The following is a 22,760-nucleotide window of genomic DNA, read 5'->3' as shown; positions in this document are numbered from 1 at the left end:
GGCTGTCAGTGGAGGCTGAGTAGAGAGAAGGGGATGTCAGTGCATCGTGTGTTAAACAATCTGAGGTCATCACAGAGTCAACATGCCACAGGGCCGTCTGGGGTGAGAGAACGTAATGATCTCCCCTCTCTCTCCCTCAAGGCTCTCGGGGTCTCTCAGTTCCATGTGTTTTGGTCTCATCCTGGTATCTCACAGTTTATCCCCCTGAAACCCAGACCCCCATAACAGATACAGCACACCTCCACTCTCGCAGTCTCCCACAGACGGGCCCAGTTAGTCACAACAGACTCACACAGGGCGATAACACAAAGGAAACAAATGCACGAAGACGCCTTAAGACAGAGATTAAGTCACACACTTGGGACTTACGTAAAGATACAGACAGTGAGCTATGCAAAGAAACAGAGTTGTATGTAGCAGGAAACGGGCAATCTAGGATCAATGCCGTATAGGGGAACATTCCCATGTGAAGGTGAGGCTTTACAACTCCACTACATAACCCTACACCTTAATTCAATCACTACTTTACTTCTACAGTGGCTATACGAAGTAACAGGGGTGTGTCGGAAATGGCACCCTATTCCCCATCAAGGAAGACACCCGGGGTGTTTCTTGATCTTTCTGACACCGAAGGTGTGGGGAATTCCTTCCGGGAGCAAGCTATAGAATCATTTTAAAAAACAACAGGTAGACAAAAGTCAAAAAAATCCAGGCAGGAACAGACCGGCTGAATATTGACTATACCGGTGTCAACATGCAACAGTGCATCACCACTGCACCTGTGAGGCAGATTGGTTTACCCACTGATAGTGGCTCATTAACATGTAGTAATCAGCCATTCATTCACAAGGGGCAGCTGCACACTTAGGGCCTAGGCCCTACAGGCTGGGTAACCTCGTGCAGCAGGAAAGCAGCATTCAGCTAAACAGTCTTCCCTTGTCTTATCTGCAGTATATGGTTACCCATGAACTGGGTTTGGTAAGTCTGGGATGTGCATGTCATGGCACTCTTGTATGTTCCCTTTTCATACTGTATTCAGTTGCCATAATCAACTAGGCAGAACCTCCTGAAAGCAGTAACGGCGGACGGTTGTCGGGCATAAAAACCCTTATGCTACATTGACGACAGGCTCAACAAGGCAACTCTCTTTCTGTAGCGTGCGTAGACGAGGGCCTTGCTGTTAACCGTCGGAAGCAAACCGACAGTTGCTGTTGGACAGCCACTTTGATGCATCCCCTCAGGGTTCTCTGAGCCTCTCTAACCCCACTGGTGCCCCTAACCCAGTCCTTATGGCAAAGTGTTCAACTTTCCACCCAGCTGAAAGAGAAGACAGGAACACGAGCTGGGTCAGACTACTCTAATTTGGTTCTCTGGTGAAGTTAGTTTCTTCACGGACCAATTTGGAGAGCTATTCTTTGGCCTGACGGGGGGTTTGAGACGGACAAAAAAAAGTGCCGTTTGATATGGGAAGCGGTCGGAGCTCAAGTCGGGCAAAAGTCAACATGTAACTTGAGCAGCCACTGGGGATCTTTTGGCAAGGCAGACCAGTTGTACGAGGCACAGTTATCGGCTTCCAACTCCCGTCAGTTTCTACCTCTGAGCGGCTGACAGTGCCGAGAAAATAACCCCTAGATATGACAGGCTATCCCATCACAACAGCACTAAGGAACATGGACAGTGCCAAGGGAACAGGCCAGGGCTTGCTGTTGGCTAACTGGGTGTTAACACCAGACAGAGCCGGACAGGAGTCCCGGGAAAGACATTGAGAAAAGCAGAGGCAGACTATTCAGCTGGTTTTAACAGTGGATCACCGTGAGACAGGAGTGAGTGTGCATGTTTGAGACAGCAGATCACTGTGGCTGCGTTTAGACAGGCAACTCAATTCTCATATTTTTCCCACAAATTGGTCTATTGACCAATCAGATCTTTTAACATCAAGAAAGCAGTTGGTTTATGACTCTCAGGAGCCTATGGAATTATAAGAGACGAGAGAGAGAAGTCAAGGTTAGATTGTAGCACCATTATGTAACTTGGCAGCACAGCAGCTAGGAGATGTTTACAGATTCTGGTGAGAGGTTCCAGACACACACGGAGACAGAGAGAGCACTACCGAGAGAGAGAGAGCGTGCGAGAAAGCGTGAGAGCCCCCGAGGGAGTACGAGAGCACGAGCGAGCACAAGAGAGAGAGAGAGCGAGCGAGCACAAGAGAGAGCGAGCGAGCACAAGAGAGAGAGAGAGCGAGCGAGCACAAGAGAGAGAGAGAGTGAGGGAGCACAAGAGAGAGAGAGCGAGCACGAGAGAGAGAGAGCGAGCGAGCACAAGAGAGAGAGCGAGCACAAGAGAGAGAGAGAGCACAAGAGAGAGCGAGCGAGCACAAGAGAGAGAGCGAGCGAGCACGAGAGAGAGAGCGAGCGCACACAAGAGAGAGCGAGCGAGCGCACAAGAGAGAGAGCGAGCGCGCACAAGAGCGAGAGAGAGCGAGCGCGCACAAGAGAGAGAGAGCGAGCGAGCGCGCACAAGAGAGAGAGCGAGCGAGCGCGCACAAGAGAGAGAGAGCGAGCGAGCGCGCACAAGAGAGAGAGAGTGCGAGCGAGCGCGCACAAGAGAGAGAGCGAGCGAGCGAGCGCGCACAAGAGAGAGAGCGAGCGAGCGCGCACAAGAGCGAGAGAGAGCGAGCGCGCACAAGAGCGAGAGAGAGCGAGCGCGCACAAGAGAGAGAGAGCGAGCGAGCGAGCGCGCACAAGAGAGAGAGAGAGAGCGAGCGAGCGCGCACAAGAGAGAGAGAGAGAGCGAGCGAGCGCGCACAAGAGAGAGAGAGAGCGAGCGCGCACAAGCACAAGAGAGAGAGCGAGCGAGCGCGCACAAGAGAGAGAGAGCGAGCGAGCGCGCACAAGAGAGAGAGAGACGAGCGAGCAAGCACAAGAGAGAGAGAGAGACGAGCGAGCAAGACAAGAGAGAGAGAGCGAGCGAGCGCGCACAAGAAGAGAGAGCGAGCGAGCGCGCACAAGAGAGAGAGAGCGAGCGAGCACAAGAGAGAGAGAGCGAGCGAGCGCGCACAAGAGAGAGAGAGCGCGCACAAGAGAGAGAGAGCGAGCGAGCGAGCGCGCACAAGAGAGAGAGAGCGAGCGAGCGAGAGCGCACAAGAGAGAGAGCGAGCGAGCGCACAAGAGAGAGAGCGAGCGAGCGCACAAGAGAGAGAGCGAGCGAGCGCACAAGAGAGAGAGCGAGCGAGCGCACAAGAGAGAGAGCGAGCGAGCGCACAAGAGAGAGAGCGAGCGAGCGCACAAGAGAGAGAGCGAGCGAGCGCACAAGAGAGAGAGCGAGCGAGCGCACAAGAGAGAGAGCGAGCGAGCGCACAAGAGAGAGAGCGAGCGAGCGCGCAAGAGAGAGAGCGAGCGAGCGCGCAAGAGAGAGAGAGAGCGAGCGAGCGCGCAAGAGAGAGAGCGAGCGCGCAAGAAGAGAGAGAGAGAGCGAGCGCGCAAGAGAGAGAGAGAGAGACAGAGCGAGCGCAAGAGAGAGAGCGAGCGCGCAAGAGAGAGAGCGAGCGAGAGCGCACAGAGAGAGAGCGAGCGAGCGCACAAGAGAGAGAGCAAGAGCGAGCGCACAAGACAAGAGAGAGCGAGCGAGCGCGCAAGAGAGAGAGCGAGCGAGCGCGCAAGAGAGAGAGCGAGCGAGCGCGCAAGAGAGAGAGCGAGCGAGCGCACAAGAGAGAGAGCGAGCGAGCGCACAAGAGAGAGAGAGCGAGCGAGCGCACAAGAGAGAGAGCGAGCGAGCGCACAAGAGAGAGAGCGAGCGAGCGCACAAGAGAGAGAGCGAGCGAGCGCACAAGAGAGAGAGCGAGCGAGCGCACAAGAGAGAGAGCGAGCGAGCGCACAAGAGAGAGAGCGAGCGAGCGCACAAGAGAGAGAGCGAGCGAGCGCACAAGAGAGAGAGCGAGCGAGCGCACAAGAGAGAGAGCGAGCGAGCGCACAAGAGAGAGAGAGCGAGCGCACAAGAGAGAGAGCGAGCGAGCGCGCAAGAGAGAGAGAGCGACAAGAAGAGAAGAGCGAAGAGAAGAGAGAGCGAGCGAGCGCGCAAGAGAGAGAGAGAGAGCGAGCGCGCAAGAGAGAGAACGAGCGAGCGCAAGCAAGAGAGAGAGCGAGCGCAAGAAGAGAGCCAAGAGAGAGAGCGAGCGCGCAAGAAGAGAGAGACGAGCGAGCGCGCAAGAGAGAGAGCGAGCGAGCAAGAGAGAGAGAGAGAGCGAGCGCGCAAGAGAGAGAGCGCAAGAGAGAGAGCGAGCAGCGCACAAGAGAGAGAGCGAGCGAGCGCACAAGAGAGAGAGCGAGCGAGCGCACAAGAGAGAGAGCGAGCGAGCGCACAAGAGAGAGAGAGCAAGAGCGCGCAAGAGAGAGAGCGAGCGAGCGCGCAAGAAGAGAGAGAGAGCGAGCGCACAAGAGAGAGAGAGAGAAGAGAGAGCGAGAGCGCGCAAGAGAGAGAGAGAGCGAGCGAAGCAAGAGAGAGAGAGCGAGCGCGCAAGAGAGAGAGACAGCGAGCGCAAGAAGAGAGAGAGCGAGCGAGCGCACAAGAGAGAGAGCGAGCGAGCGCACAAGAGAGAGAGCGAGCGAGCGCACAAGAGAGAGAGCGAGCGAGCGCACAAGAGAGAGAGCGAGCGAGCGCAAGAGAGAGAGCGAGCGAGCGCACAAGAGAGAGAGAGAGCGAGCGCACAAGAGAGAGAGAGCGAGCGCACGAGAGAGAGAGAGAGCGCACGAGAGAGAGAGAGCGAGCGCACGAGAGAGAGCGAGCGCACGAGAGAGAGAGCGCACGAGAGAGAGAGCGCACGAGAGAGAGAGCGCACGAGAGAGAGAGCGCACGAGAGAGAGAGCGCACGAGAGAGAGAGCGCACGAGAGAGAGAGCGCACGAGAGAGAGAGCGCACGAGAGAGAGAGCGCAGAGAGAGAGCGAGAGAGAGAGAGCGCAGAGAGAGAGCGCACGAGAGAGAGAGCGCACGAGAGAGAGAGCGCACACGAGAGAGAGAGCGCACGAGAGAGAGAGCGCACGAGAGAGAGAGAGCGCACGAGAGAGAGAGAGAGAGAGAGCGAGAGAGAGAGAGAGCGACAGAGAGAGAGCACGAGAGAGAGAGCGCACGAGAGAGAGAGCGCACGAGAGAGAGAGCGCACGAGAGCGAGAGAGCGCACGAGAGAGAGAGCGCACGAGAGCGAGAGAGCGCACGAGAGCGAGAGAGCGAGAGCGCACGAGAGAGAGAGCGCACGAGAGCGAGAGAGCGAGAGCGCACGAGAGAGAGAGCGCACGAGAGCGAGAGAGCGAGAGCGCACGAGAGAGAGAGCGCACGAGAGCGAGAGAGCGAGAGCGCACGAGAGAGAGAGCGCACGAGAGCGAGAGAGCGAGAGCGCACGAGAGAGAGAGAGAGAGAGCGCACGAGAGAGAGAGAGAGAGCGCACGAGAGCGAGAGAGAGAGAGCGCACGAGAGAGATAGAGAGAGAGAGCGCACGAGAGAGAGAGAGAGAGCGCACGAGAGAGAGAGAGAGAGCGCACGAGAGAGAGAGAGAGAGCGCACGAGAGAGAGAGAGAGAGCGCACGAGAGAGAGAGAGAGAGCGCACGAGAGAGAGAGAGAGAGCGCACGAGAGAGAGAGAGAGAGCGCACGAGAGAGAGAGAGAGAGCGCACGAGAGAGAGAGAGAGAGAGCGCACGAGAGAGAGAGAGAGAGCGCACGAGAGAGAGAGAGAGAGAGCGCACGAGAGAGAGAGAGAGAGCGCACGAGAGAGAGAGAGAGAGAGAGCGCACGAGAGAGAGAGAGAGAGAGCGCACGAGAGAGAGAGAGAGAGCGCACGAGAGAGAGAGAGAGAGAGCGCACGAGAGAGAGAGAGAGAGCGCACGAGAGAGAGAGAGAGAGAGCGCACGAGAGAGAGAGAGAGAGCGCACGAGAGAGATAGAGAGAGCGAGAGAGAGAGAGAGAGCGCACGAGAGAGAGAGAGAGAGCGCACGAGAGAGAGAGAGAGAGCGCACGAGAGAGAGAGAGAGAGCGCACGAGAGAGAGAGAGAGAGCGCACGAGAGAGAGAGAGAGAGAGCGCACGAGAGAGAGAGAGAGCGCACGAGAGAGAGAGAGAGAGCGCACGAGAGAGAGAGAGAGAGAGCGCACGAGAGAGAGAGAGAGCGCACGAGAGAGAGAGAGAGAGCGCACGAGAGAGAGAGAGAGAGCGCACAAGAGAGAGCGCACAAGAGAGAGGGAGAGAGAGCGCACGAGAGAGGGAGAGAGAGCGCACAAGAGAGAGAGAGAGCGCACGAGAGAGAGAGAGAGAGCGCACGAGAGAGAGAGAGAGAGCGCACGAGAGAGAGAGCGCACAAGAGAGAGGGAGAGAGAGCGCACAAGAGAGAGGGAGAGAGAGCGCACAAGAGAGAGAGAGCACACAAGAGAGAGAGAGAGCGCGCACGAGAGAGAGAGCGCACGAGAGAGAGAGCGCACGAGAGAGAGAGCGCACGAGAGAGAGAGCGCACGAGAGAGAGAGCGCACGAGAGCGAGAGAGAGAGAGCGCACGAGAGCGAGAGAGCGAGAGCGCACGAGAGAGAGAGCGCACGAGAGCGAGAGAGCGAGAGCGCACGAGAGAGAGCGCACGAGAGCGAGAGAGCGAGAGCGCACGAGAGAGAGAGCACACGAGAGAGAGAGCGCACGAGAGAGAGAGCGCACAAGAGAGAGGGAGAGAGAGCGCACAAGAGAGGGAGAGAGAGCGCACAAGAGAGAGAGAGAGAGCACAAGAGAGAGAGAGAGAGAGCGCACGAGAGAGAGAGAGAGAGCGCACGAGAGAGAGAGAGAGAGCGCACGAGAGAGAGAGAGAGAGCGCACGAGAGAGAGAGAGAGAGCGCACGAGAGAGGGAGAGAGAGCGCACGAGAGAGGGAGAGAGAGCGCACGAGAGAGGGAGAGAGAGCGCACAAGAGAGAGGGAGAGAGAGAGCACAAGAGAGAGAGAGAGCACAGAGAGAGAGAGAGCACAAGAGAGAGAGAGAGCACAAGAGAGAGCACAAGAGAGAGAGAGAGCACAAGAGAGAGAGAGAGCACAAGAGAGAGCACAAGAGAGAGAGAGAGCACAAGAGAGAGAGAGAGAGCACAAGAGAGAGAGAGAGAGCACAAGAGAGAGAGAGAGCACAAGAGAGAGAGAGAGAGCACAAGAGAGAGAGAGAGAGCACAAGAGAGAGAGAGAGAGAGCACAAGAGAGAGAGAGAGAGAGCACAAGAGAGAGAGAGAGAGCACAAGAGAGAGAGAGAGAGCACAAGAGAGAGAGAGAGAGCACAAGAGAGAGAGAGAGAGCACAAGAGAGAGAGAGAGAGCACAAGAGAGAGAGAGAGAGCACAAGAGAGAGAGAGAGAGCACAAGAGAGAGAGAGAGAGCACAAGAGAGAGAGAGAGAGCACAAGAGAGAGAGAGAGAGCACAAGAGAGAGAGAGAGAGCACAAGAGAGAGAGAGAGCACAAGAGAGAGAGAGAGCACAAGAGAGAGAGAGAGCACAAGAGAGAGAGCACAAGAGAGAGAGAGAGAGCACAAGAGAGAGAGAGAGAGCACAAGAGAGAGAGAGAGAGCACAAGAGAGAGAGAGAGAGCACAAGAGAGAGAGAGAGAGCACAAGAGAGAGAGAGAGAGCACAAGAGAGAGAGAGAGAGCACAAGAGAGAGAGAGAGCACAAGAGAGAGACTAAGAGCACAAGAGAGAGACTAAGAGCACAAGAGAGAGACTAAGAGCACAAGAGAGACTAAGAGACCAAGAGAGAGAGAGCGAGCGCACAAGAGAGAGAGAGCGAGCGCACAAGAGAGAGAGAGAGCGAGCGCACAAGAGAGAGAGAGAGCGAGCGCACAAGAGAGAGAGAGCGAGCGCACAAGAGAGAGAGAGAGCGAGCGCACAAGAGAGAGAGAGAGCGAGCGCACAAGAGAGAGAGAGCGAGCGCACAAGAGAGAGAGAGAGAGCGCACAAGAGAGAGAGAGCCAGCGCACAAGAGAGAGAGAGCGAGCGCAGAGAGAGAGAGACAAGAGAGAGAGAGCGAGCGCGCACAGAGAGAGCACAAGAGAGAGCGCACAAGAGAGAGAGAGCGAGCGCACAAGAGAGAGAGAGAGAGCGAAAGCACAAGAGAGAGAGAGCGAGCGCACAAGAGAGAGAGAGAGCGAGCGCACAAGAGAGAGAGAGAGAGAGAGAGCGAGCGCACAAGAGAGAGAGAGCCAGCGCACAAGAGAGAGAGAGCGAGCGCACAAGAGAGAGAGAGCGAGCGCACAAGAGAGAGAGCGAGCGCACAAGAGAGAGAGAGAGCGAGCGCACAAGAGAGAGAGAGAGCGAGCGCACAAGAGAGAGAGAGCGAGCGCACAAGAGAGAGAGAGAGCGAGCGCACAAGAGAGAGAGAGAGAGAGAGAGAGCGCGACAAGAGAGAGAGAGAGAGAGAGCGAGCGCACAAGAGAGAGCGAGCGCACAAGAGAGAGAGAGAGAGAGCGAGCGCACAAGAGAGAGAGAGCGAGCGCACAAGAGAGAGAGAGCGAGCGCACAAGAGAGAGAGAGCGAGCGCACAAGAGAGAGAGAGCGAGCGCACAAGAGAGAGAGAGAGCGCACAAGAGAGAGCGAGCGCACAAGAGAGAGAGCGAGCGCACAAGAGAGAGAGCGAGCGCACAAGAGAGAGAGAGAGAGAGAGCGAGCGCACAAGAGAGAGAGAGAGAGAGAGCGAGCGCACAAGAGAGAGAGAGAGAGCGAGCGCACAAGAGAGAGAGAGAGCGAGCGCAGAGAGAGAGAGAGAGAGCGAGCGCACAAGAGAGAGAGAGAGCGAGCGCACAAGAGAGAGAGAGCGAGCGCACAAGAGAGAGAGAGCGAGCGCACAAGAGAGAGAGAGCGAGCGCACAAGAGAGAGAGAGCGAGCGCACAAGTACAACGTAGAACACATGCAGAGCAGAATTAGGCCGATACCCACTAATTATCAAAATCCAGAAAAGAGCTGTTAAATTCTACAACCACCTAAAAGGAAGCGATTCAAACCTTCCATAACAAAGCCATCACCTACAGAGAGATGAACCTGGAGAAGAGTCCCCTAAGCAAGCTGGTCCTGAGGCTCTGTTCACAAACACAAACACACACTACAGAGCCCCAGGACAGCAGCACAATTAGACCCAACCAAATCATGAGAAAACAAAAAGATAACTACTTAACACATTGGAAAGAATTAACAAAAAAACAGAGCAAACTAGAATGCTATTTGGCCCTACACAGAGAGTACACAGCGGCAGAATACCTGACCACTGTGACTGACCCAAACTTAAGGACAGCTTTGACTATGTACAGACTCAGTGAGCATAGCCTTGCTATTGAGAAAGGCCGCCGTAGGCAGACATGGCTCTCAAGAGAAGACAGGCTATGTGCTCACTGCCCACAAAATGAGGTGGAAACTGAGCTGCACTTCCTAACCTCCTGCCCAATGTATGACCATATTAGAGAGACATATTTCCCTCAGATTACACAGATCCACAAAGAATTCGAAAACAAATCCAATTTTGAAAAACTCCCATATCTACTGGGTGAAATTCCACAGTGTGCCATCACAGCAGCAAGATTTGTGACCTGTTGCCACGAGAAAAGGGCAACCAGTGAAGAACAAACACCATTGTAAATACACCCATATTTATGCCTATTTATTTGATCTTGTGTCCTTTAGCCATTTGTACATTGTTAAAACACTGTATATATATATATAATATGACATTTGTAATGTCTTTACTGTTTTGAAACTTCTGTATGTGTAATGTTTACTGTTAATTTTTGTTGTTTTTCACTTTATATATTCACTTTGTATGTTGTCTACCTCACTTGCTTTGGCAATGTTAACACATGTTTCCCATGCCAATAAAGCCTTTGAATTGAATTGAATTGAGACTAAGAGAGCACAAGAGAGAGACTAAGAGAGCACAAGAGAGAGACTAAGAGAGAGACTAAGAGACAAAGACCAAGAGAGAGACCAAGAGAGACTAAGAGAGCACAAGAGAGACTAAGAGACAAAGAGACAAAGAGACCAAGAGACAGAGAGAACGAGAGAGACTAAGAGAGCACAAGAGAGAGAGAGAGCACAAGAGACCAAGAGACAAAGAGAGACCAAGAGACAAAGAGAGACTAAGAGAGCACAAGAGAGACTAAGAGACCAAGAGAGACCAAGAGACAGAGAGACTAAGAGAACAAGAGAGACTAATGGAGCACAAGAGAGAGACTAAGAGACCACAAGAGAGAGACTAAGAGACAAAGAGAGAGACTAAGAGAACAAGAGAGAGAGACTAAGAGAGCACAAGAGAGAGAGAGAGCACAAGAGAGACCAAGACCATCATACCACCCAGCTGTGGAACAGAAACTCTGTTCATCTCATCTCTATGTTGAGCCCAGAGGCCAAATAAACTTGAGCTGCTGATAGAAAGAGAATGAGCAAATCCATCTCATTTCACAGGTTTCCATAAGTTTGACAGTTCCCAGCATTCCTTTCCTGTTTTCAGATGACCGTTTGTAGTCGTCTGGTAGCCAAACCGGTGACAACTGTGGCCATTTCCATTTTCTTTTTATAGAAATAAAATACAGAAAAATGTCAAACTTGGGAATGACCACATGAAGTCATTGCTCCAAAGTTCACAGAGTCCAACATACCAGGACCACCGTCGACAAGGAAAAATATTGCAAACCATCCAAAGAAAACATTGAATATATCGGGGTCATATATGTATTGTTGGACATGAAGAGAGAAAAGATTCCCAGACAGTGCCAAGATCTGAGAACAGAACAAGTTCATCTACAGCCTTCCGTTGACGTCAGCTGCTCGCCAGGCCAGACGTTAATATTTATATTGCAAAACGGAGTTTTGGCGGGGGTGACTGCTGTTCACCGTCAGTTTGGTCTGACTCTAATCATCCTGTTAAAGTGAGCACAAAGAGAGTGCTGTCGGAAAAAAGCTGAACAATAGGTTAAAAAGGTACACCGGTTGCAGGACGAGTCAGCCCTCGTTCTTCAATGACAACATGTGGTCTTATAGACAGCCACATGCATCACAAAATACATCACGAAAGTCGATTGAGAGTCCCTGTATACATACTGGTTCTATTGAATGCCTATTGATTTGTTCTCTCGTAAAAAAAATCTGTCATTGAATGAAGCTAAAGCATGTCTCCTCAGCAGGAGGGAAGCATGCGGTGTTGAGTCGTTGGGTAATCTCAGAATCTGATTCAAAGCAGAGCGCAGCATGTATCAAATCAAAGTCATTTTGATTCAGAATGGCAACAACAAGTACGTACACACACACATTCAGAGTGACCCACTTACAGAGAGTCAGTGGAATCGAAAGAGGAGATGCAGGCTTCCACATTGACCAGGGAGGGTTTTTGTGAGTGTAAGCAGTAGACCTTTCCCTGTTATGGTCGCAGTTGGCCAGAGAGAAGAACTAGGACAAAGTGCACTGCGTGAAAGGTTGTACGGTCCAAAATAGAGAAAAGTTCTCTCCCCTTCTCCTCTCAACAGGCCTGGAACACATGCTGCCAAGCTTGGCGTTCCATAAACCAACAGGCTGACATCGTGACCACAATATCAGGTGGAAAACAAGGAGCACTTTCTAGGAACAGCTCAGAGGTTCCCAGAGACCTCTGTCTGTGTCTGTCTGTCAACACAGTACAGAGGTAGTAGACTCATGTCCAGGTCAGCTGTAGTCTGTAGAATTGAAAGACTGCCAACAGAAGACTTGCGATGAGTTCTAGAATCTTGGTCCATTGTCAAGACATTCTGTTAAACCCTGGGTGACGAGCATTAGGGTGTAGAACGACATAACCAGAGATGAACACAACATTCGAAATGGAGGCCTACCTATTACCCTATTTAACAACACTAATTCAACAACATTCACTTGCCTCATGCGATTGTGTGTCCTCGAAATGCAGTCCTCAAAACGCAGATGAACGAACAACCTGTGCTTGCCTTAGGTCTTCAAAATGGATGAATTCGCTTATTTAATTACAGTACTTTAACCTCGCAGTCAAATCAGTCTATCATTAACCCGCATTGGTTTCCAGTTGAGTACTGTACATCTTTAGGAGAGCATTATTCACTTCAGGCCTCAAGAGAAGCCTGGTAGGCTATAAGCTAAGGGAGAGGAGACCGGGAGACCACCGCAGCGAAAGCAGTTCTTGATGGGATACTTCATTCACAGGGACTCAGTCTATGGTCATGATGAGCCTCAACTTCAACCTGGTCGTGTACTGTGACTATGTCACACTACGAAGGCAAACCGAGCCATATTGGGCTGACCTGGTTACCACATCCACCATAGTTGGACAATGTGAAGAGAAAACAGACGCAGTGTAGTGTGAGTCATCCAATAATGTGAAACCAGCCAAACGCCTAACTGGAGCCCAGGAAGACCTCACTTATTAACTCAACACCTGTAACAGGTGGTTAGTCTGGAGGTCAATCACCCAGCAGTATAAAACCCCAGCCTGGGCTCTGGCTAATCCAGGTACGACTGTAGAGGAGCTGAAGTATCCCCACACACACACACTGTCATCCAGATGGAGGACACCTGGCCAAGGCACATGCTTAGAGCTGCTCAGGCACACACACACACACACACACACACACACACACACACACACACACACAGAGTTGAAACAGATGGGCCAAGACTAGGGGTGTATGTACGTACGCATGGACAAAGCCATTGATCACGTGACACCATTCATTCCCATGTGAAGACTCAATAGCGCATTGAAGCCAAGTGGAGTCTGTTAAGATGGCGTCTCATGGAGACATAACATACGCTGTTAGAACTACTCCAGGAAGTGACGTTGCAGACTAGGTCAGTGCTGCCCCCTCTCATCGAGGCCGAACAGAGTACTGCAGGCTGCCATTAGCAACTAAATGATCATTATAACTTCTGTGTGCGATTTTAAATTAATCAGTTCAAAGACATACATTTGGTTTATTAGAAGCAATTGGTACCATGATTGTGTAAATAGATTTTTTTTTTAAGACAAATTATTTTTTTCATTCACCCGAATGAGGGATCATGTTTTCTGCTAACAATGTTTGCCAGTACCGTGGTCGGACTTGTGAGGGGCAGTCTTTTTCCCCTAGCTGGTACAATTACCATATAACCATGTAACCAATGGTTACGGATGATATTAAATAACCATTAACCGTTTATTAAAACATTTATGTAATACAATATTTTGTTTGTGGAATGAACAGCTAACTGAAGACTGGATAGCCGGGCATTCGTGTATGAATTTTGTTCTTTGTTGAATGAAGACAGTGAATAAAAGGGAAGGAGGATGCATTAAGGGAGACCTGATGGATAAAAACATGACATGGGTTACACTAGGCATCCTTATACCAATCCCACCAGTATGCAAACTGTCCAATGCAGCCGTTGGAAAGTTTGAAATGAGCGGTTATAGGCAGAGATGTTTGTAACTCTTTCTTCATGGTCTATGTTGACGTCACTAGGAAGGCCAAAAAAACATATTCCACCAAAACAGGCTGAAATTTCAGATGGTCTTTTCAAACAGATCTTACACTAAAAAGGGCAGTATCATTTTCACAGTACTATTCCAACCTCTGTGTGAATGAATGAAGTGTGCACACGCGCACACACACACACACACACAGTGTTTAGACACCCCTACTCATTCAAGTGTTTAATTTTCGACATTGTAGTATAATAATAGACATCAAAACTATGAAATAAAGGAATTATGTGGTAACTAAAAAAAATAAAGTGTTAAATCAAAATACGTTTTAAAATTTGAGATTAGAAGCCACTCTTTGCCTTGACAGCTTTGCACACTCTCAACCAGCTTTATGAGGTAGTCACCTGGAATGCATTTCAATTAACATTTATAAGTTAATTTGTGGAATTTCTTTCCTTCTTAATGCATTCGAGCCAAATCAGTTGTGTTGTAACAAGGTAGATAGAGGTGGCATTCAGAAGATGGTCTTTTACCAAATAGGGCTAAGTCCATGTTATGGCAATTACAGCTCAAATAAGCAAAGAGAAACAACAGTTCATCATTACTTTAAGACATGAAGGTCAGTCAATATGGAAAATGTCAAGAACTTTGAAAGTTTCCTCAAGCGCTATGATGAAACTGGCTCTCATGAGGACCACAGGAAAGGAAGACCCAGAGTTACCTCTGCTGCAGAGGACAAGTTTATTAGAGTTACCAGCCTCAGAAATTGCAGCCCAAATAAATGCTTCTGAGTTTAAGCAACAGATACATCTCAACATCAATTGTTCAGAGACTGCGTGAATCAGGCCTTCATAGTCGAATAGCTACAAAGAACCACTACTAAGGGACACCAATAAGATTAGACAAGTGGAAATATGTCCTTTGGTCTGATGCGTCCAAATTTGAGATGTTTGATTCCAACCGCAGTGTTATGTGAGACGCAGAGTAGGTGACCAGATGATCTCCGCATGTGTGGTTCTCACTGTGAAGCATGGAGGAGGAAGTGTGACGGTGCTTTGCTGGTGACACTGTCAGTGACTTATTTAGAATTCAAGGCACACTTAACCAGCAGGGCTACCACAGCATTCTGCAGCAATAAGCCACCCCATCTGGTTTGCGCTTAGTGGGACTATCATTTGCTTTTCAACAGGACAATGACCCAAAACACACCTCCAAGCTGTGTAAGGGCTATTTGACCAAGAAGGAGAGTGATTGAGTGCTGCATCAGATGACATGGCCTCCACAATCAGCCGACCTCAAACCAATTGAGATGGTGTGGGATGAGTTGGACTGCAGAGTGAAGGAAAGGGAACCAACATGTGCTATTATTTTATTTAACTAGGCAAGTCAGTTAAGAACAAATTATTATTTACAATGACGGCCTAAAATCGGACAACGCTGGGCCAATTGTGCGCTGCCCTATGGGACTCCTAATCACGATTGGTTGTGATACAGCCTGGATTCGAACCAGAGTGTCTGTCGTGACGCCTCTAGCACTGAGATTCAGTGCCTTAGACCGCTGCACCACTTGGGAGCTCCCGAGTGAAAAGCATTCCAGGTGAAGCTGGTTGAGAGAATGCCAAGAGTGTGCAAAGCTGTCATCAAGATGAAGGGTGGCTATTTGAAGAACCTCAAATATATTTAGATTTGTTTAACACTTCTTTGGTTACTACATGACTCCATGTGTTATTTCATAGTTTTGATGTCTTCACTATCGTTACACAATGTAGAAAATAGTAAAAATAAAGAAAAACCCTTGAATGAGTAGGTGTCCAAAATGACTGCACTGGGCCTTTAATGTTCTTTGTTTGTGTTATTAACAGGTGGTTTGTGACAGGCTTCCTTTGAACACCTGATGTGACAGGCCGATCAGCTTCACAATCCTATGAAGAGCTAGATTGTTCTCCGTAGAGGAAGAGGAAATAAGTTACGACATGCCCCAGAATAACCAGTACACATCATCAACCACACAACGAGGCTAGTTTAGGGATAATCCAAAGAAAATAAGCTACTGGGAACTACAGTAAATCTGTATGCTGATGCAAGGCACGTAATCTACATCAGAAAACACACACTCAATCTCGGGGGCTACGGCCCTTCTCAGAGAGTAAAGTAACATCCATCACTATACATGGGTGGAAGATGCCGTAGAAACAAACTAACACTCTCTCCTTACAAGGACCATGCTACAGTTTCTCCTCTGCCACCCACACCATGAGGGAAGCGATTGCCTCAGCAGGGCCATAGGAGTCGACACACTTCAAATCAACAGCGCCAGGTCTCTCGAGTGGGAAACAGGCGGACCTACGCACTAAAAAAAGAGAAAAGTACATCATGCACACAAACACAGGCCTATGCAATACGTGAACAAACAGCCTACTTCAGAAAAATGTTGCAAGGCTGCCAAGACAGATGTACTGTAATGTCTGTAACACAGACAACAACGTCTGTGATTTGATGTGTATATAATTCCCAGACCGTTTCCAGATGTGCTCGACTGAACCTAGCCTGGGCCTGTATTCACAAAAGCGTCTCAGAGTACGAGTGCTGCTGGTCTAGGGCCTAGGTTTTGACGAATGAATAAAACCGAGGGACCTGATCCTAGATCAGATGCTTTGTGAATACGGGCCCAGCCCTTGTGCTGCTCCTTGAATTGGTTTTTTAATGCATGGTAACTGGAGTGAGGTCTGTGTTTACGAAACAAGTCCAGGCCCCAAGGAGGACCATGGGACAAGGAGAAATCTCCACTTACAAAACAAACTATTCCTACACGTCTATCAACAGTAAACCACCTTGACCTTTGGGGGAGAGCAGACATCACAAACAATGTATGGGCATGTACAGGATGAAGTTCGGTTTGGTTCAAAGGGAGTATATTTGTGTTACACATATCATGGTACATGAAGGGCGTGTAAGTAGACACTTCACAGTGAGGTCTACACCGGTTGTATTCGGCGCATGTGACAAATAAAATGTGATTTTAATTACCAAACTTTTATTTGACCCGGGTATGGGGGACAATGTCTTCTGAGCTCGGACTCTTCTACCATAACAGTCTAGGCTTAGTGGCGTAAGATCCCTGGTCATGTCCTCATAACAGAGAGTTCCCTGTAAGGGCGTGATCTTTGGGAGGTCTGGTATTTCTCCAGGCAGGGCAGACATGTTCTCACAGCTGTAGGCTATTTACTGAAAACACACAGCAAGAAAGGTAAAAGAGCAGGTAGGTGAGAGCCTAACCACTGAATAATAAGCAAGTTCTTGTCAGGTCACACCCGACATGACCCAACTGCGTGAACTAGACCTGGGTTCACATACTATTTGAAATCATTTAAAATACTGTATCCGTGCTTGACTGAGCTTGCCTGTTCCAAAGGAACTACTGGTCGAAAGTGCAAATGCCACCCACCTGGCAGTCCAGCAAACAATCAAAGTATTTGAAAGATTTCAAATAGTATTTGAACCCAGGTCTAGCTGTGAGAGGTGACGCATTCCGCCGCCGGTCTGTTGTCGTGTTACTCAGGCTTGGTAGCCGTGACATAGCAGAAGTCAAGATATTTTCCCTGACTCAAAACAACAGTCTGAAACCTGGGGGTGCCAAGCTAAGAGTGTAAGGGGTTATAAAAGCCTTAATGCAAATGCATTAAAACCATGTATGTAATGCGTGTGTAAAACCCATTAGTCAACAGTGAACAGAAAGGCCACGTGTGACTTAATGAGATGTTTTTTTTTTTTTTTTTTTTTTTTTAATCAGTGGGGTTATTAGTTTGGGCAATATACACAATAGTTCAACAGGAACCTCAGTCATTAATTGCCTCCCTTTCACCTGTATTTTCATGGGGTGAAAATCTTTTTCCTGTTACAATTGGCCCTATGCTTTAGCAGTATACGCCACTCAAAGTTGGGCAGCAGTGTCATACGGAAAAGAGACCTGCTTCATGGAGCCTCTCCTAGTGAATGAACATAACTAGTCCTACTACAGCTAGCCTAGCCCAGCTGTAAACACCAGGCAGTAAGGAGAAAGACATGGGAGCCTCTCCTAGTGAATGAACATAATAACTAGTCCTACTACAGCTAGCCTAGCCCAGCTGTAAACACCAGGCAGTAAGGAGAAAGACATGGGAGCCTCTCCTAGTGAATGAACATAATAACTAGTCCTACTACAGCTAGCCTAGCCCAGCTGTAAACACCAGGCAGTAAGGAGAAAGACATGGGAGCCTCTCCTAGTGAATGAACATAATAACTAGTCCTACTACAGCTAGCCTAGCCCAGCTGTAAACACCAGGCAGTAAGGAGAAAGACATGGGAGCCTCTCCTAGTGAATGAACATAATAACTAGTCCTACTACAGCTAGCCTAGCCCAGCTGTAAACACCAGGCAGTAAGGAGAAAGACATGGGAGCCTCTCCTAGTGAATGAAAATAACTAGCCCTACTACAGCTAGCCTAGCCCAGCTGTAAACACCAGGCAGTAAGGAGAAAGCAAAGGAGGAGAGACGGTCCTCAAATTACTGCAGGAATGCGGAGGGAATACATTTCCTCTCCACCTCCTTCTCATTCTGCGGCATTTCACACTGAGTCGTGGGTGAAATCCGACGGTCCCCGTGATGCTACCTTTCCTCCAGAGGCGAGGGCCACAGCAGCGGAGGTCTCCACCAGCAAAACACGGATCACATTTCATCCGGGTAATGATAATGAACGCCGGGACGGGCTGCCAAAAGCTTCAGTTACGGAGGAGAAGATTGGCGAGAAGAAGTAATAAAAGAGAATGAGTGGGGGAGGGGCGGGGGTGGGAATGAAAGAATGGAATAATACATGTTGAAGAGAGGAACGACCACAAAGACATTTCAACACAACACGCCTTGCTACTATCTATTTCAAGACGGGTTTGTTACGGTTATTCTAGTGCAGGTTTTTCAGGCACCGCATTACTGCACATGGTTGGGGTCTTTGGCAATGTCAATCACAATTCCTTCCCAGTCAAATGAATAATAGATCTTACTTTGGAATATGTCTGGAGTACATCTTGAGGCAAGGCCCGACACTTATATCTGAAGGAAACTTGGTACGGACTACAAACTGTCAAAGAACTATAACATTTGAAATGAAAACGTCAACTTGCTAAGTGAAACCGCAGGTGTTAAAGATCGACTGAACTTCCTGATTTGGCCTCGTTTTGAAGATTGCTCATTAAGAAACGCTAGCGGCCATGACTCAAGACAAACTGGGGTTGATGTTTGATGCGGGTGTGTTATGTACGCATATCGTACCCTGGCAGGTACTGTTTGTCCCTCCTGATTCACCGTAGCAACAACATAGCCACTTCCTCAAAATAGTCACCTCAAAATAGTCCAAAGATAGTCCAAGATGAATCAAGAAAAATGCAATTCATTTAGGCATTTTTGTTGAGGTTTTAGTCATGCAATTTTACATCTAGCTATGGTGTTTGGTGCAGTATTTCTCAAGTAAAAACAGAAACCAGTCAGTGCACTGCATGCAGTCTATCGAATCGGGACAGATTCCTGAGAACAATAACATGTCTACAACTTCATCATCTGCAAGTTGTCAAACAACTGCAAATAAAGCACAAGCTGCTACGAGCTGTTTATCGGTGCCCAAAATCACCAGCTAGCCAGCCAAGTTACATTTCTGTTTGTCAATTAAGCTAGCAGGTACATTTAGGGCACAATCAGGTTGTCAAGTCCTGTGTGTCCCGTGTGATTTGTTGCCATTCTGTTTAATACAACCTAACTGTCTATTACCAGAATGTGAGTGTGTCTTGGCAGTGGTTCATATGGATTCATGTCGTTAAAAAAACAGGCCGGACACAAGATGCTCTCAAATGGGGTGGCAGGTAGCCTAGTGGTTAGAGCATTGGACTAGTAACCGAAAGGTTGCAAGATCAAATCCCTGAGCTGACACGGTAAAAATGTGTCATTCTGCCCCTGAACAAGGCAGGTAACGCACTGTTCCTAGGCAGTGATTGAAAATAACAATGTGTTAAGTGACTTGCCTAGTTAAAAAATGGTCAAATAAAAAAAAATTAAATTACAATAATGAGTTTTGGAATACTGACAAGTTGCATTTGGGATTCAAGCGCGCTCTGATCGCCTCAATTCTTATTTTGCCACCCCCTCAAAAAAGTGGCAGACCTAAGTGACCATTTATTTTGCCTTTATTTCGACAGTGAGTCATGCTGTGACCCATGTCTCTTTCACAGATGCACACACATCTACACACAATATGTGCCCACTATCAAACATCAGCAAGAGGCCACTCCATAAAGGGCTTAGGGCCAAGGGGTATTTCAACATAACATTGTTTAGTGTTGCCTTACGTAAACAAGTCTGAGGCGCTGTGTAATGGGACAGGTCTGTCTCACTGTCTGGAGGTTCCGGCAGCTCTGATTGGATGGAGCGTGCGCGCAGTTGATTGCGCGCTATCAGCACAGCTGCTTCTCTCGTGTTAGTGGGCACCTGGGCAAGCGGACATGATCGTCATCCAACCAAACACTCCGTAAGTTGTGACGAACTCAAAACTCAGTTTTGGACGAGACTGACTATTACCAAAACTATCCTGTTTTTACATTGTAGTCAATTTTGACACTAGAATAAATGTTTGACTAATATTGATGCCACAGAGGCCGTTCAAAACCAAAGATGGTGTAATGCCATCAAGTTGCTCTTTAGCACAGAGTTGATTTACAAACAGAACTGCATCACCAAAAGATAGCCCAACGCATCGCAAAGCTCTCTCAGATGAAGTTACTAAACTAGCATCTATGACACAGTGTGCTTAAATAACACCCATGTGACATATGACATTCGCTGTAAAGCCTGATCTCTTCAATTCTTACAAAGAGGAGCATAGACAATGGGCCTATTGATGGGCCAACATTTGCCAGGCATATGGTTCCTCTTTCTATGTTTTTCTAAGGTCCATGCCCTCCCCCCCCAAGGCAGAAAGGAATGGACAGTGGGAGGAGTTTTGAAACAAACCCATTATAGGTCAGGGGAACCTTTAAGTGGCAGGGTTGACAGTATCTGGATAGATTGGTAGTGTAGGGGGATAAAGGAATAGAAAGAAGGGTAGGATAGGGAGAGGCCTGAGTGATAGTGGGAGAAAAAGTTAGAGAAATAAGAGCTAAACATTTGAAAATGAAAAGATAAATAATTATGACGACTGATTACGACTCGTGGTGTAGTTGAAAGTAAACGCAAGTAAACAGTCCACCCACCATTGTTTTGCCCAACAGTTCACCCACCATTGTTTTGCCCAACAGTTCACCCACCATTGTTTTGCCCAACAGTTCACCCACCATTGTTTTGCCCAACAGTTCACCCACCATTGTTTTGCCCAACAGTTCACCCACCATTGTTTTGCCCAACAGTTCACCCACCATTGTTTTGCCCAACAGTTCACCCACCATTGTTTTGCCCAACAGTTCACCCACCATTGTTTTGCCCAACAGTTCACCCACCATTGTTTTGCCCAACAGTTCACCCACCATTGTTTTGCCCAACAGTTCACCCACCATTGTTTTGCCCAACAGTTCACCCACCATTGTTTTGCCCAACAGTTCACCCACCATTGTTTTGCCCAACAGTTCACCCACCTTTTGCAGAAACACACATTGAAAGTAAAGGAAGGGCAACTTTTTTCCTCTGTGAACGGCACTCAGAGTTTACCCACCTATTTCTTTAACCACTACGTCACTGATTACGACGATGATTAAGAGACTCTTCATATGAGGTAGCCTCCCTAACTAAACAACTGATCTCTCGTGGCCCTACGCCTCTGCTTTGGGGGCCACAGCAGAACAGAGCAACAGTCAAGCCTCTTCAGGGAGAAGCAGAGCCCTGGCCTGACTCCAGCCACCCCTCTCTCCCCACATCTCCCCTCTCTGGAGTTCACCGGCAGACAGATGGGGCTACCCTACCCAGCTCAAAAAAGGCATGTCTTCATTAGGCCAGACACGATGAATAAACAGACCCGGGTGGAAACACTCTGCCAACCATTCCCTTCTACCCTGCCATCTCTTAACCGCTCTCTCCCTCCCTCACTCCCTCAGTTCATAAACACTGAATCCTAATCGACTGTTTCACACAACCGCCAGTCTCTGGCACATTCACCCACCCCAACTTTGAGAGCTCGGCCGTACAGAAGACTGCCCCTCTACTCCCACTCGTTCTACTTTCATGTGAAGAAGTAGAGATTGCACCAGTTAGTGATCCACTGACAATGAAGGAAAAGGAAGGAAATATCAGATCCATTTTGGCTGAGTGGCAACAGTCAGACCTGGAGACTAACAGGCTACTACTTATACAGCGAAATAGAAGAAAATCAATATCCTACTGCGGCATGCCTTTTAAAAGTTATCTAGCCAAAGTTTCTTTGTTGAAGTAGCATGTGAGCCTAAAGAAGACATAGCATGTGGATGGATCCCAGAGCGCTGACGTGTATAGTCTTATACCTATCAACAGCTATTCATCATTTCCCCCCAAAGTGATTCCGGAGATGAGGAGAAAATGCAGATTACATTTCCTAAGGCAACAGGAACCATCATCTCAGTGGCTGAAATCCAACACTGTCAGCCGAATTTAAAGCACAGACAGAAAAGTACAGACACCCTATTTCTCAAAAAGGTGATGGAGAGTTGGAGGTCGACCAATGGAGACAAAAGGTTCCAACTCTCTTAAAGAAACCGAACAATGCAAACCCACAATCCTATCCATTCCGGCGTAGACTAGGACTGGATCAAGAGGATGGTAACCCATGCTACTGTGGGAACCTGTGTCGTAAGACAGTCACTTTTACATGTACTGCTGCTAGGCTTAGCATCATGGGGAAGTGAAAATAGGACTAATACACAGGCCTAGACAAAGCCACACTAAGACGTTCTAAACGTAAGAATCACCTCTCTAGTAATAGACATAGGCCACTATAAATGCTCCAATTCATCTGTTAAATCTCTAAAAAGCTCAGAATCAGACAGGATAGTAAAAATGCCGTGTTGTTATCGTCGCTGTGAAATCCGGAGAGGAGTATGAGCTCCAGATGTTGAAGGTCAGGAATGTCTTGGAGTCGCTAAATCAAATTCATGCTGCTGTTGGAACATTCTTCGATCATCAAAGCACGAACAATTGTGCTACCACAACAAAATTCTCAAGCAGCTGCAAATCAGTCATTTTGCAGAAGGGAATTTTTGGGGGGAGTTGGCAGTGTTAAGACACATCTAAGTTGATCAAGGCCTACACGAGTCATGTTGTTGAGGTATTTG

This window comes from Oncorhynchus tshawytscha, linkage group LG34 (assembly GCF_018296145.1).
Source record: "Oncorhynchus tshawytscha isolate Ot180627B linkage group LG34, Otsh_v2.0, whole genome shotgun sequence".
NCBI classification, from domain to species: domain Eukaryota; kingdom Metazoa; phylum Chordata; class Actinopteri; order Salmoniformes; family Salmonidae; genus Oncorhynchus; species Oncorhynchus tshawytscha.
The sequence above is the reverse complement of the archived record's forward strand: the minus strand, read 5'-3'. Positions refer to the sequence as shown.